The sequence below is a fragment of the Bombina bombina genome, chromosome 5 (assembly GCF_027579735.1).
Source record: "Bombina bombina isolate aBomBom1 chromosome 5, aBomBom1.pri, whole genome shotgun sequence".
NCBI lineage: Eukaryota > Metazoa > Chordata > Amphibia > Anura > Bombinatoridae > Bombina > Bombina bombina.
In genome coordinates, this window is record NC_069503.1 from 647637716 (window position 1) to 647651560 (window position 13845).

Below are 13845 nucleotides of genomic sequence, written 5' to 3' on the forward strand. Positions count from 1 at the left end.
TATGTGTCCGTAATTTGGTTTTGGAATTTATTTGTGTTGTTCTGAATTTTGAAATTTGGATGCATTCAAAACCGTTACCTAATTATTATTAATGTCGGACCGAATCTTTATTACAGACCGAATCGTTATTTCTAGCTAATGTTCCGGCTATTGCCGAAACAAAATTATGTTAAACCGCCGCCACCACCAACCATGCTGCCACTAACTAAACCTATTAACCCCTAAACTGCCATTCTGAAACATAACCGACAAGAACTAAACCTATTAAACCCTAAACCCCTCCCCACATTGCTGACAAGAACTAAGTCTATCAACCCCTAAACCACACACCCAACATCGCCGACACCAACTAAACCTATAAAGCCCTAAACCGCCATTCTGAAACATCTCCAACACAAACTAAACCTTTTAACCCCTAAACCGCTATTCTGAAACATCGCTGACACAAACTAAACCTATTAACCCCTAAACCAATCCCCACATTGCTGACAAGAACTAAGTCTATCAACCCCTAAACCGCACCCCCCACATCGCCGACACAAACTAAACCTATTAACCCCTAAACCGCCCCCCCCCCCCACATCGCCAACACAAAGCAAACCTATTAAACCCTAAACCGCACCCCCCACATTGCCGACACTAACTGAAGCTATTAACCCCTAAACCGCCATTCACAAACATCGGCAATAATATAACTAAATTAAAGTTACAATTATTAACTAATAATACCTATTTTAAAATCTAAATACAAAGTAACTGACCAATAAAACCTAAGCTAGCTACAATATAACTAATAGTGTAATTGTAGCTAGCTTAGGCCTAGATTTAGAGTTTAGCAGTCGCCGTGAAAACCAGCGTTAGAGGCTCCTAACGCTGGTTTTAGGCTACCGCCGGTATTTGGAGTCAGTCAGGAAAGGGTCTAACGCTCACTTTTCAGCCGCGACTTTTCCATACCGCAGATCCCCTTACATCAATTGCGTATCCTATCTTTTCAATGGGATCTTTCTAACTCCGGTATTTAGAGTCGTGTCTGAAGTGAGCGTTAGAAATCTAACAACAAAACTCCAGCTGCAGAAAAAAGTCAGTAGCTTTCTGGGCTAACGCCGGTTCATAAAGCTCTTAACTACTGTGCTCTAAAGTACACTAACACCCATAAACTACCTATGTACCCCTAAACCGAGGTCCCCCCACATCACCGCCACTCGATTAAATTTTTTTAACCCCTAATCTGCCGACCGCCACCTACGTTATACTTATGTACCCCTAATCTGCTGCCCCTAACAGCGTCGACCCCTATATTATATTTATTAACCACTAACCTGCCCCCCACAACGTCGCCGCCAGCTACCTACAATAATTAACCCCTAATCTGCCGACCGCCACCTACGATATACTTATGTACCCCTAATCTGCTGCCCCTAACACCGCCGACCCCTATATTATATTTATTAACCCCTAACCTGCCCCCCACAACATCGCCACCAGCTACCTACAATAATTAACCCCTAATCTGCCGACCGCCACCTACGTTATACTTATGTACACCTAATCCGCTGCCCCTAACACCGCCGACCCCTATATTATATTTATTAACCCCTAATCTGCCCCCCTCAACGTCGCCTCCACCTGCCTACACTTATTAACCCCTAATCTGCCGAGCGGACCACACCGCTACTATAATAAAGTTATTAACCCCTAATCCGCCTCACTCCCGCCTCAATAACCCTATAATAAATAGTATTAACCCCTAATCTGCCCTCCCTAACATTGCAGACACCTAACTTCAATTATTAACCGCTAATCTGCCGACCGAATCTCGCCGCTAATGTAATAAATGGATTAACCCCTAAAGCTAAGTCTAACCCTAACACCCCCTAAATTAAATATAATTTAAATCTAACGAAATAAATTAACTCTTATTAAATAAATTATTCCTATTTAAAGCTAAATACTTACCTGTAAAATAAACCCTAATATAAATTATAATTATATTATAGCTATTTTAGGATTTATATTTATTTACAGGTAACTTTGTATTTATTTTAACCAGGTACAATAGCTATTAAATAGTTAAGAACTATTTAATAGCTAAAATAGTTAAAATAATTACAAATTTACCTGTAAAATAAATCCTAACCTAAGTTACTATTAAACCTAACACTACACTATCAATAAATTAATTAAATAAAATACCTACAATTACCTACAATTAAACCTAACACTACACTATCAATAAATGAATTAAATACAATATCTACAAATAAATACAATTAAATAAACTAACTAAAGTACAAAAAATAAAAAAATATTTACAAACATTAGAAAAATATTATAACAATTTTAAACTAATTACACATACTCTAAGCCCCCTAATAAAATAACAAAGCCCCCCAAAATAAAAAAATGCCCTACCCTATTCTTAATTACAAAAGTTCAAAGCTCTTTTACCTTACCAGCCATGAACAGGGCCCTTTGCGGGGCATGCCCCAAGAAATTCAGCTCTTTTGCCTGTAAAAAAAACACATACAATACCCCCCCCCCCCAACATTACAACCCACCACCCACATACCCCTAATCTAACGTAAACCCCCCTTAAATAAACCTAACACTAAGCCCCTGAAGATCTTCCTACCTTATCTTCACCTCACCGGGTATCACCGATCCGTCCTGGCTCCAAAATCTTCATCCAAGCCCAAGCGGGGGCTAGACATCCATCATCCGACGGCTGAAGAAGTCCAGAAGAGGGTTCAAAGTCTTCATCCTATCCGGGAAGAAGAGTAGATCCGGACCGGCAACCATCTTCTTCCAAGAGGCATCTTCTATCTTCATCCGATGAGGACCGGCTCCATCGTGAAGACCTCCAGCGCAGACCCATCTTCTTCCGACGACGTCCAACTGAAGAATGACGGTTCCTTTAAGGGACGTCATCCAAGATGGCATCCCTCGAATTCCGATTGGCTGATAGGATTCTATCAGCCAATCGGAATTAAGGTAGGAAAATTCTAATTGGCTGATGGAATCAGCCAATCAGAATCAAGTTCAATCCGATTGGCTGATCCGATCAGCCAATCAGATTGAGCTCGCATTCTATTAGCTGATCGGAACAGCCAATAGAATGCGTTACAATATTCGTGTTTGATAGTGCAGGTGCGTTCTTTCTATCATATAATAGAATCATATATTAAGGCATACACTAATATTTGAGTGCTAAGCAAATATACTGCAAAAATTCTGCTCAAGTAGTAGAGTTTTTGCTTATTTGCTGTACACCTCCTATGTTTCTTAAAGGTTATATTTCTGACTGCACAAGTGCAACACTTGTTCTATGAAAATAATGAATATCCTACTACTGCTTCTTATTGAAGCACACTTTTTAAGCATCAAGTGTGTTAAAAATGCTTTTGTTGTGCATTTCACTTAAATGGACAGTATACTATAAAATTGTTATTCCCTTAATGTGTTTCCAATTACTTTTTTTACCAGCTGCAGAGTATAAAATGTATGAGATTTGCTTTTTAAGGCATATTTGTGTATATGAATTTGCTGATCTTGTGTTTTGAAGCCACAACCTAAAAAAAATGGGTTGAGCTTGTAGATATATAGATCTCATTATTTTATCACATTGAGTACATATACTTGCTTCTTTATCTTATATCTGTCCATAAACCAATCACCAATAGTTGGAGAGAACAATGGAAAATTAACATTGTATTACTTAATCTCTTCTATAACCCACTGGGAGTCCAGTTTCTTCTACTGGCTGTGTTAACACAGCTTGGTCTTGAGGCCAAAAACTTTTAGGATGGGTGGGGATACCACAGACTAAATAAACCAATTAAAATGCCAATCTAAGGTTAATGGAAATACTTGTAAACAATTTATAAAATAAAAGGGAGAACATTTTTGAGTAAACTGTCCCTTTAAGTAAAAAACTAATCTTAAACAATACCTTATATCCAATTGGGTGCTATTGTTTGTGCAAGTCCGGACTTTATCTATTGCATTCAACTTCTAATTAAGTGTTTTGTGGATTTTATTCTTTGAATCTGGAGTGATAATTCGTATGAGGTACACAGTTTCATTGAATATTTTAATTTAAATTTAAAACTCACAGAAATGTATAACCTCACTAAGATATTTTGTTTGAGATATACATATCTGTAATAAATTAACTGTAAATAGTAATAAATATTTACATGCTAGAATGTTGTCACCATCCAAACTGGATTCAAAATATGCCCTAGGGGAAGGTTAAAATGAAATTCAACTAGATTATGTGGTTATGATAAAAAGTCAGGGAAACTAAAAATCCAATTTTAATTAAAGGAAAATAGTGATACAGTGGTACAGAAGGCTTGTAAGAAAGTAAAATATTGAGGTATAGAGGATATTTCATCAATAAAGAAAAAGGAGGAATTAGCAATCAAACTATGTTTATTAAAAGTCATAATAAATTTGCTTTTTTTAACTTGGATTTAGCATTCATCATAATTTCTTGGGGAAAAAATTGTATTGTAAAATAAGTCTTGCAGCTTTTGTGAGTGGGCTGAATTTGGGCGTTCCTTGAATGCGCTTGAAGTTTTTTGTTGTTGTCGGATTTCTATGCCTACAGGCCTCACTGTTTTGTATTGCCGAATATAAGCTGATGACTTTGTTTCAAAATACAATGTGCTTATTAAACTGAAGAAAATGAATGTTTGTGGAACTAGAAACAAATGCCCTGTAAATTACACAAAAAGCTGTGCAATATAATTTGTATTTGTGGTAAAGGGACATTACTTAATGCTTAATAAATGCTAGGAAGATTGATGTATTCAAAGCAAAAATTACCTTAAAATGAATATGAAGATGCATTTTTTTATTTTGGTTGTTTAAATATAAGTGTAACTCTTTAGTGTCCTTAAAGCAATAGACACTGCAATTTTTGTTTCCCAGGTTTCCTTCTCTGCTTAGACCTAGGCTTACCAGAAGTCCCACATTTACTGGGATTGTCCCTGTTTGGAGGCGCTGTCCCAGTGTCCCACCCGGTTGTTCATTCTGTCCCAGTAGGGTTGCCACCTCTGGGTTTCAAATCAAGTGTCCGGGTTTCAGACCGCCTGAAACCTGGACACATTATTCAAAATGACTGGACTGTGGCTCTCCAGCATAGTTGGATGCTGGTACTTTGTTACATACAGCCCTGCTTAGCTTAACGTTCGTGTCCATCAAAGTTTACATTTAGAATTACAGGCTGAGTGAGCAGCGTAGGTTTTTTTTAATTTTGTAGTACTACTTGGTTTATTTTTCTAAGAATTTAACACCCCCCTGACCCCTGATGACATCACCTGTGAAACACATTTAGGGGAATCATATGTGTATGACCAGGAAGTGCAGACAGGTAGGATTTTTGGCGTGGATCTTGCTTTACTTTATGCAGAATAGCATTTTGGCTGTAAACTTCTTGCGTTATGGTATAGCATAGCCTCTTAAACAGCTTTAGCAGGTATGTGTTTCTTTTTGACTTATTACATTCAATGTTGTATTTATGCCTAATCGGTATTCAGTTATGTTCCTTAATTAGACACATAAAACACATATTACCCTGCAGAAATTAAATTGTGTGATGTATATGCTTGTCACTATTTTATGAAATTGGTAATTATGCCTGATGTTTGGCATTATTTGGAATCTGAGACTTAGATGAATGATTTATTTGGTAATGTTGTGTATTGGTTGCCATGACAATGTAATGGTTCTTTTTTCACTAGGGGGTCTATTTAAACTGTGTGATTCACTTGTTGTTTGACTGAGAAAGGGTACAGTATCCACAAAACATTACGCACATAAAAGCTACTACTTTAAAAGGACCAGTAATCACAGCGTCCCTTGGCCACGCCCCTGACCACACCCTCCACTGGCACAGCACCAGGTGGTCCCAGTTTCACCTTTAAAAATTACTTAGACCAGTCAGGGCATTTATAAATGAGACACTAGAGGGTTCAACCAATGACTGTGGGGAATATGGCAGTCTTAAATCTGGAGTCTGCAGTTGAAAAGGGGATAAAATAAATAATGAAGCATATTACAAAGTTGTTTATTAGACATATTTAAACATCTAATATTAAAGTCTCAAAGTGTCTAATTACCCTTTAACACAAATGCTTTTTTTATCAGGATCAAGTGCTCCCTGTCACATTTGCTCTCCCATTTGCGATTCTGTATTCCAGAGACCATTATTACTTTATATAGGAGCCAGCTCACAAGTCACTGGAAATTCTAGGTTCAGAAACTTTTTTTAGATGTGTATGTAATGACGCATCAATGTTGAAAATAGTAAAATATTACACATGAAGATATTGTTATTGTCACTAAAGGACTTGTAAGCCAGATATTTTGCAATTGTTTAACTACTTGGTTTTCAAGAAAGATTCAATTTTTGGAAACTTAGGAGTTAAATATTAGACCAATGATAACCTAAGAATCTCAATTGTGTTCAGAGCCATGCTATATTTACTGCAGGCTGGGTGCCTTTGCACAATCAGTGCTGCGCTTCGGTGAGAATTGGAGTTGGTGCGCTGCTGGAATAGAATATGCTGTTGACAGAGCCAGGGTCTGCGCTAAGTAATGTTGGGTTAGCGCAGCTGGCTCTTTAGATGCCCTGATGTCTTTACTATGCATTTTTAGGTGTCTGTGTGCTATCTTAAAGAGACAGTCTACACTAAAATTGTTATTGTTTGAAAAGATAGATAATGCCTTTAATAACCATTCCCCAGCTTTGCACAATCAACATTGATATATTAATATACTTTATAACATTTAAACCTTTAAATATCTACACGCTTCTAAGCCACTATAGACAGCCTCTTATCACATGATTTTTTATTTGCTTTTTCACAACAGGAGATTGCTAGTTCATGTGGACCATATAGATAACGTGTTCACGCACGAGGAGTTATTTAAGATTTAGCACAACACAGTACTATATGCAAGTCAATAGATAATAAATTAAAAGTCATGTGATCAGGGGGCTGTCAGAAGATGCTTAGATACAAGGTAATCACAGAGGTAAAAAGTATATTAATTTTACTGTAAATACCTGATAATAATAATAATAATAATAATAATAATAATAATAATACTGTGTTGGCTATGCAAAACTGGGGAATGGATAATAAAGGGATTATCTATCTTTTAAAACAATAAAAATGATATTGTAGACTGTTCCTTTAAGTGTGTTTTATATCCCTTTACCTAGAAGTGACATTGGCCTTGTTCCCGGTGCTTGCCCTGAATGGTAGGTGATAAAAGGTAATTCAGTGCTTTGTTATTTATATAGAGACTAACACATTCTTATTGTTCACCTGTTTATTGTTCTTCACTCTAGCAAAATCTCTGGATTACGCTACCAGTCTGACCCTTGTACTAATATACACTTCCTAAGGATTCATTTACTGGCTTTTGTAACTGCGCCCTTTAATCTGCACCTGACTTATCCTTCTACTTTGATGCAAGGTTTCACAATGATCTAGTTTTGACCCCTGGCTTGGTCATGGATTGTTCTACTATTACCATGATAACTACCTGCTGCTCGCTCTCTGCGCAGCCGGTACCTGTAGACAAGTCATTTAAAATTTAATTTTAAAATAAAAATGATACAATGAGGTTTTGGAATTTTGTTTGCTGTTGAACTCTACTACTCCTGTTGAGTATCGAAGAAAGAGGTATTTAGGCTATAGTTAATTCCACACTACCTATTGCTGCTATAAATTGTGCCTTGAATTCAAACCATAAAATTAAAAATAAAACTACAAAATCAAATGATCAGATGCAGAAAATGTGAGAACCAAAGGAAAAAGAAAACATGACTGCTAATTGATTAGCTATTTATGATGACCGCCTGTAAGGAATTGGAAACTTTCATTATTCCATGCACAAATAATTAATCAAACAGTTAGGGCCAGATTACAAGTGGTGCACTATTTAGCACTTTCGCTCAAGTGTAAACTTCACTACAATTAAGCTTTTACCACACGTTGGGTAGCATGAATATTACAATTTGAAAGTAAAATGTTTGCGTGGAAGCAAAACCTGACGAGTGCTAGCCAAATATTGTGACAGTGTTAACATATTCTCTCCTTAAAAGTCAATAGAGAGAAGGGGAAAAAAAACTAACACCTATCGCTTGCACTCAAACCCAAGAGTAGTTATGTATATTAGATATTACAATGTTCTTCACATACAGAACAACGAAAAGTGTTTGTACACATATATATATATATATATATATATACCCATACCATTATATTTATTCCTATAGATATTAAGGTATATCTATTTTACATTAACATTATTATATATATATATATATATATATATATATATATGTATATATATATATATATACAAAATAAACAGATAGAGTCCAGCACTTATTGAATTGCTTTAACCTGGCTGTGTGCTCGTTACAATGGGCTATCAGCAAAAACCCAAACACATACAGTCCATATGTAGAAAGTAACAGCACCACTGCATCAATTTTCTTAAAGGTGAATTATTTCTTTATTGGAGATATCACAACAATAATTAAGGACCATGTAGGTCCGAAACGTCGCTGTTTTATTGTTGTGATATCTCCAATATAGAAATAATTTATCTCCAATAAAGAAATAATTCACCTTTAAGAAAATTGATGCAGTGGTGCTGTTACTTTCTACATATGGACTATATATATATATATATATATATATATATATATATATATATATATATATATATATATATGTTTAATAATACATATAGGTAAATCACCAAAGAAAACATCTCTCAATCCTAGATGTAGTAAGACTTCACTTTTATTAATAGAGTTAAAATCCACACAGAAATTTCACAATGAAAAGGAATAGTGTGATGGAAATCAGCTTGCACGTTTTGGCGGTAAGCCGTAGTCATAGCCTAAGGTTCCATCACACTGTGCACATAGAAATAGCATATACTCGTTTTCTATTAATTACAAAAAACACCCTACTTCTCTTCTTAAAGTAATAATGTTGTCTGCAACTCAGTAAAACAGAGAGAAGAACTATTATTCTTATATTGCACGCAATCTTTTGATCATTTTAAATGTATGTAAATTGTGTCATAAAAGTTTATAAATTAATAAATAAACATTTCTAATAGTAATCTTATATGATCAGGATGCTTGACATTTCACTACAAATGCTTGTGCAATGTTAAATGCAGACAGCGTATGCAGTCAGCATTTAGCAAAGCAGGGTGGACATGATTCGCTATATCGAATCATGTCCAACCAGGGTAAGATAAATCTACTCCATAGTCTGAATTCAATCCACAAGGGACTTTAGTTTAAAGTCTAAAAACGCAGTACATCTCTCTTTTACACAATATCTTGTATCCGTCTCCTCCTCTCTTTGGCACATTAACTTTTTCTATTGCGCACCATTTAAAAGAATTAAGTTGTTTATTATGGTGTATCGCAAAGTGTTGCACCAGAGGGGTGGACATTTTACCTGCACCTATTGTGGATAAATATTCTCTCATACGTGAATTTATATCTCTGGTAGTGAGTCCTGTATATTGAATTTTGCATAATTCACAACTAATCAGGTATATCATAAATGAGGAAGTACAATTTAGGCAGCTATCAATATTAAAAGTTTGGTTTGTGGAGTAAGAGGTAAATGTTTTAGTTACTGATGCATATTCACAGGGTTTGCATTTGGTGTGTCTACATTTGTACATTCCTTTATGTTGCAACCATGTACTATTTGATACAGTGGAGTTCAAATGAGATGGAGACACCAAATTGCCTATTGTTTTTCATTGCACTACAGCAATGCAATGAGAGTTTCATTTTTCTTTCCACAGATAGTTATGTACCTATCTGTGCTTAGCTGCTGGAAGTGTCTCTCTATTAACTCCTGAGCCTGCCTCAGCAAAGCAGATGTTCACAGAGGGTCTGAAGGCAGTGCTGAGTGAGAAAAGTCCCATGTTCAGAGAGAACAAAGGTCTGAGATCACAGGCATTGTGATGTCACTGTCAACTTTCTGCCTTAAAGGTACAGCAAGGCTATTGAGTACAGCCCTGCCTTGGGAAGCCTGCAAGTTCCCAAAGACAAGTACCCTTACCCAAACCACTGCAGCCAGGACAGGCCATGTTTCTACTGCCAAGTCTGCAAAATGTTTTTTTTTTTCTCACGTTATTCCTAAAGCTATGCTACATAACATAACATACAGGGGGAAGTTGGAGTGACTGTCAAGTTTAAAAAGTAAGTATTTTCACGACAGGAGTGAAATAAAAGTATGGTGTAACAGAGACAGGCAGATTTATAAAATTAACAAAATGTTCGTCTAGTCTAGTATATATAGTAGTATAGTACTATAATATGTAACAGGAAGGTTATTCTGAAAGCAGAACAATGGACTATATTGATGTCAATCACAAATTTGCCATTTTTTATCCAATTAAAATAAGAATCCAATCAACAGGAAGGGAATAAAAGGATCCCTATGATATACAGGCGTATGCTTGATAAAGGCGTTTAAAGAGTTTAGCTGAAACGCGTTGCAATACACCAGTGTAAAACAACCAGTTTGAACCATCCTGATCCCAGTGTTCCACTTTTGACCAAAACAGCATGGGGAAGTGAAACAGAGACCAGAATAATGTCTCCTGATACAAGGTTAGACCGTTTCCTTCCCGTACTTTGGTGTTCCCCAAAAACACAGAGGAGTCACAAACATTTTGTGAATGTTATGAATCCACCTAACACTTAATAGGCATGACCAGATTTGGATACTAATAGAAGGTTCTCTGAATATATTAAACTCAGATATCCAAACTAATTCAGGCACCTTTTTTATATCACTTCTGATGAACTATTTACCGAACTTTGATGAATAATTTATCGAACTTTGATACGCATATTATATCTGCATTTTTGCATCCACAAGGCTTTTATTAGACACCTAATTTTTATCTATTCGGGAATCTATTTTTATCAATTTGGGAATCTATTTTTATATGTTTTAAGGTTGGCCAACCTCTATTGTATTGTATTTATTAGTTCTTTACTACTATACTATATATTTTATTATATGTTTTATGTGCACTATACAGAGATTTCTTCCTTTTCATATATTGACATTTCTTTATACTGACTTTATCAAATTTATTGAATATATTGAATATAGACGTATATGTTAAAATAAACACATTTTCGGCATACACACTAGTTTGTGTCTTTCATATCCATTTTGATAACAACAGGATATTCACCTAATCAGGTTAATTATTGATGCCATATCTTATCGCTTTTAATTAACATACTATAACTACTATCTTAGTCCACCTATCAATTTGTTTGTAATTAGCTTAGTTTAGCGCTTGTTTTTCCTATATTTCTTTCTGTTTTGACATTAAGATACCCTAGGGGGTACTTTGGTTTAGGGAGCTTACAAACACCCAGCGCAGAAAGTGTAAATCCGCACTCTAGTCTAACAGAGGCTGGACAGTCTATGAGTAAGCACCACTAGGGGGTGTGAAATGCAGCAGACTCCTCCTCTCCTAGATGCTGCCCTGTCTGCATGTTGTGTTTTTTTAATTTGGATGCAATACATTTTGGATAATATTTTACAGCACTCATCAACGCACTGTTTTTTCTATTTTGTGCTTGGCTTTCAGCTTGCGGTTTGATCAACCACATTATCAGCACTCCAAGCTGGGGGAAATTTTATAGTGATGCACCTCCAGGTTGGATGCTCGGAAAGGCCTGGAGCCACGGTATGAGCGTTTAGAGATTAATTTAACCCAGAAAAAGAGAGATATTCTGGATGCATCATCTCAAAACTATGCACTTCACAGGTCTAAATAAAGAAATTGATATAGCAGCTTTCCTCTAATCATCAAAAAATCTAAAAGAAATATGGAGGAAACAAATTTAACATACAAACAGGAGGTGTTTATTAAATATTTTAATTACAATTTTTATTTAAGGTTGTTATTTCAGCAGTTAAAATAGTATTCTGTTTTGATTTATCAGTGTTAAAAACGGATTATTTGTTTCACATATCAGTTGGTATTTAAATAAATAGTCTTTTAAAAAAAGATTTTGAACAAATATTCCCCAAATTGCTACAACGTATAACATTAGCAAAATAATCTCTTTGTTTCAAGCATGAAACAAATTAAGTATCCCCTAAAAACCATGCATGAAGAGATAATAATTGCCTTACTGTACATAAATATTTCAACAATTTTGTTATTAAAATCCAAGACAAATAAATCTTAGAATTCTTATAATTCCCCGTAATAGTAAGAATAGGCAGATTCTGTTACATTAGATACATTAGAACAGTGCTTAACTACTCAATAGGAACAGAGAGGAGAAACAGGCAAACCCTCTGACCAAGTAATACATTCTCGAAACGTGTAAGGGGTCCGCCCAGCACTGACATCACTTCTGGTCCAGCGAGACTACCAAGAGTAACTTGCAGATTAGGACAGGAGCGTTCTCCCTCACTAATTAAAGGAATGTTCAACCAACGATCAAGGACGTTCAATCTAACATTTGATCTTATATTCTTATTTGGAAGGACAAAAAGTGTTTTAAAAATAAACCTTCACATATATAACAAATTGCTACTAGATTGGTGTTATAATCTTTATACCAAGAAGAAGTGCACTACCATACTCAAAGAGGTGGATGCCGAAGAAATCTGTACAACAGACAGGCAAATACACATACCGCACTAGTTTGAGGTTAAAATAGGTGAGCGAGTTTTCATTTGACCTATTATACACAGTGAAATGTTACTTAACATACTACAGGGAGTGCAGAATTATTAGGCAAGTTGCATTTTTTAGGATTAATTTTATTATTGAACAACAACCATGTTCTCAATGAACCCAAAAAACTCATTAATATCAAAGCTGAATAGTTTTGGAAGTAGTTTTTAGTTTGTTTTTAGTTATAGCTATTTTAGGGGGATATCTGTGTGTGCAGGTGACTATTACTGTGCATAATTATTAGGCAACTTAACAAAAAACAAATATATACCCATTTCAATTATTTATTTTTACCAGTGAAACCAATATAACATCTCAACATTCCCAAATATACATTTGTGACATTCAAAAACAAAACAAAAACAAATCAGTGACAAATATAGCCACCTTTCTTTGCAAGGACACTCAAAAGCCTGCCATCCATGGATTCTTTCAGTGTTTTGATCTGTTCACCATCAACATTGCGTGCAGCAGCAACCACAGCCTCCCAGACACTGTTCAGAGAGGTGTACTGTTTTCCCTCCTTGTAAATCTCACATTTGATGATGGACCACAGGTTCTCAATTTCTTCTTTTATACCCTTTCTTGCCAGCCACGCTGTGGAGTACTTGGACGCGTGTGATGGAGCATTGTCCTGCATGAAAATCATGTTTTTCTTGAAGGATGCAGACTTCTTCCTGTACCACTGCTTGAAGAAGGTGTCTTCCAGAAACTGGCAGTAGGACTGGGAGTTGAGCTTGACTCCATCCACAACCCGAAAAGGCCCCACAAGCTCATCTTTGATGATACCAGCCCAAACCAGTACTCCACCTCCACCTTGCTGGCGTCTGAGTCGGACTGGAGCTCTCTGCCCTTTACCAATCCAGCCACGGGCCCATCCATCTGGCCCATCAAGACTCACTCTCATTTCATCAGTCCATAAAACCTTAGAAAAATCAGTCTTGAGATATTTCTTGGCCCAGTCTTAACGTTTCAGCTTGTGTGTCTTGTTCAGTGGTGGTCGTCTTTCAGCCTTTCTTACCTTGGCCATGTCTCTGAGTATTGCACACCTTGTGCTTTTGG